A 3376-nucleotide genomic window follows, 5' to 3' on the forward strand; every position below is an offset into this window, starting at 1 on the left:
ATTGATGCTTTCTAATTGTGGTGTTGGCGAAGAATGCTGAAAGTACCATGGACTGCTAAAAGAACTAACAAATCTGTCCTGGAGGAAGTGCAGCTGGAATGCTCCTTGGAAAAATGGCCAGACTTCATCTCACATACTTTGGTCATGTTGTCAGAACGGACCATTCCCTGGAGAAGGATGTCATGCTTGGTAAGGTGGAGGGTCGACGAAAAAGGAGAAGGCCCTCAATAAGATGAACTGACACAGTGGCAGCGGCGATAGGCTGAAGTATAGCCAAGTATCGTGGAGCTGGTGTGGAACTGGGCTGTGTTTCATTCTGTTGTGCATAGGGTCGCTGTGAGTCAGAGATGACTTGACGGCACCTAACAGCAACAACAATATGATTCAACAATCCCACAACTATGTATATATCCTAGGGAAATAGCATCCATGACATGAACAGATATATGCACACCTATGATCACTGCAACATTATTCACAATAGCAGAAAAACAGAAACAACCTAAATGCCCTCTAATGGTGGTCTAGAGCAAAAAACTATGTTACACACACAAAAGAATATTATGCAATATTAAAGAGCAATGATGAATCTGCAAAACATAATATGGCTGAATCTAGAAGATATTATGCTAAATGAAATTAGTCAATCACAAAAGGACAAGTATTGTATAACACCTCTATTGTGAAAACTCAAGAAAGGGTTTTCATACAAAAAGAAACATTCTTTAATGGTTACCAGCTATGGGAAGGAAAGAGAGGTTAAGCCACTATCTAGAAGGCAGATAGATATTAACTTGGGTGACGGGGAAGGCAAAGGAAGAAAACGATCCAAAATAAATAATAAATGAGGAGACATATAAGATTGACTAGAAAAGGAGGGAGAACCACTTATAAAAATAGGAGATCTGTCTTTACCTCAATGCACTAGGCCAGAAAAAATAAGGACAATTTTATAATGGGACCCTTAACAAAACAAGTGCCAGAGCATCAACTTAAGAAGGTATGATTACAGAAAGTGTTTCCCACAAGCAGTTGCATGTGAATGATAGGAATGCTTGACAAATAAATAGCAATTATAGAACACAGTAAAGTATCCAATGTGGACAAAAGTGGATAATTTGAGCTATAATAGGTTAGACTCATGAGGGATCAAATCGAAATCTAATTTGGAGAAATAAACTCTTATAGTATGTGTCAAGCACCTCATAATAAATCCTCCAATAGGAAAAGAAACAGCGTAGTAAGGCCATTCTGATCTGACGTGTTTTAGGAAAAGAAAGGCCAAGAGACTTGGCAAAATTCATTTTGTAAGGGGCTCCAGACTTTTTTGTACCCAAGCCCAACATTCCAAGACAGGGCATGTAGTCAATTAGAAGAACTGTCTGGAGAACCCATAAATCATTAATCTTTTGAAATCTGGTGTTACATGACTCTACCGGCTTGTCTGATGACTCCCAGGCTTGGTGAGGTATCGTCCCAGGATGAACTGAGGATCTTCGGAATATAATGGAGGAGTGAAGAGTCCAGATTCCAGAGACAGACTCCCAACGCAGATTCTTGCTTTGCCATTCTAGTTAGATGTATGGCCACTGGCAAGTCACCTCTTTAAGTTTCATTTTCTCTGAGTAGGAATCTACTCAACAGCACACAACAACAACAGTAGGATTTGGAGTCCCTGGTTGGTGCAAATGGTCAACAATTTCAGCTGCTAACAGCAAGGTCAGAGTCCATCCAGAGGCTTCTCAAAAGAAAGGTCTGCTTATCTATTTCCAAAATATCAGCTATCAAAATCCCATGGAGCACCGTTCTATTCTGACACCCATGAGATGAGAATCACCTTCACAGCAACCTGTTTGGCACAAAGGGATTATATAACCCAGCTTACAGATGAAATGAAGTAATATATAAAACACAGTGCCCAGTGCAGAGAAAATATTCCTCAGAGGAAGCTATTTTTGGCATTATTGTTGTTATAATTCTTAGCTTTGCTATTTTGGGGCAAATTACTTCAGACTTCTATATCTCAGTATTATTCCCATTTTCCAGATGAGTTTAACAGTAACTATTACATAGGGCTGTTGTGAGTTAATACATATAAAGTGCTGAGAGTAGTGCTTGGCATATAGTAAGTACAGTATTAGCTATTTGGGGGATTACTATCGTTTCAATTATTTTATATAGAGCCATTTAAAAATATTTTACAACTTTTTCTGCTTTAAAAGTATTATCCTAAGCATAAATTTATGTTTCACACTAGCAGGACAGAAATACATTATTAAATTCATATTCCACAGATTGACTGGCAAATATAATAAAAAAGAATATTTCTATATTCATTTAGAAATATTTTTAGTCAATTAGCGTTTAATGGAGGTCAGTAGAGTAAAGGTCTACCTATACATAGGAACCCAAAACCCGTTGCCATTAAGTCAATTTCAATTCATAGTAACCCTATAGGACAGAGTAGAACTGCTCCACAGGGCTTCCAAGGCTGTAAATCTTTACGGAAACAGACTGCTTTATCTTTCTCACATGGAGCGGCTGGTGGGTTTGAACCACTGACTTTTTTGTTAGCAGTTAAATGCTTTATCACTGCACCACCAGATTCAAGAACAGCCTTTAAAATTCTTTCAAGGTAAAGTATTTTCTGCTTTTAATTTTCTGTTGAAACCAGTGTTTGCAGTAATGGAAGACATTTTGAATGAAATGGAGAAAATATTTTTGAGTTAATATGGATTTTGATATAATGGATGGGACATACATGTCCCAAGGGGTCTCTGCTGCTGCGGCTGGTGGGATGAGGCCCATTTCTTCAGATTTATGCAGTTACACAGCCCCTACCAGATAGCAGCATGCACTGAAAGTGGAAAAGCAGTTTCCCACTAAACTCCAGATGCAGAAAATGTAAATGATGTCTATATGTGCCACAGGTCATGAAAGGGTTAAGAAACAAGAAAAGTCAAGCCAACAAACATAGTCCATATCTGAAGTATTTATAGTTATGTTTGAGACTCAGAACAGGTTCTGAAGCCTTGAGGAATTTATCACCTAGATAGGAAACAAACCAACACAAAGGAAACATTCAAGTAAAATAATTTATGCTAAATTATTCTAATTACAGCCACCTACAAAGCTTTTGACAGAAGAAACACCATTCTGATCAAGGACATTAGAGCTGAAAATTTGAGGTAGGCAGGAACAACAACAACAACAAAAAAAGAACAATTTTAAATAACCAAAACTCTGTTATGATTAAAGTAATATGTATGGAATACATAAAAATGGAGAAGGTGGCCTGTGGCAACTAACCAAAACCGGTGATCCTGAGATTTGGAAATAACACATATGATCTGTGATGTCTGAATACAAAGGCAAA

Source organism: Orycteropus afer, unplaced genomic scaffold (assembly GCF_000298275.1).
Source record: "Orycteropus afer afer isolate SDZICR_OR568_19922 unplaced genomic scaffold, OryAfe1.0 scaffold00019, whole genome shotgun sequence".
NCBI lineage: Eukaryota > Metazoa > Chordata > Mammalia > Tubulidentata > Orycteropodidae > Orycteropus > Orycteropus afer.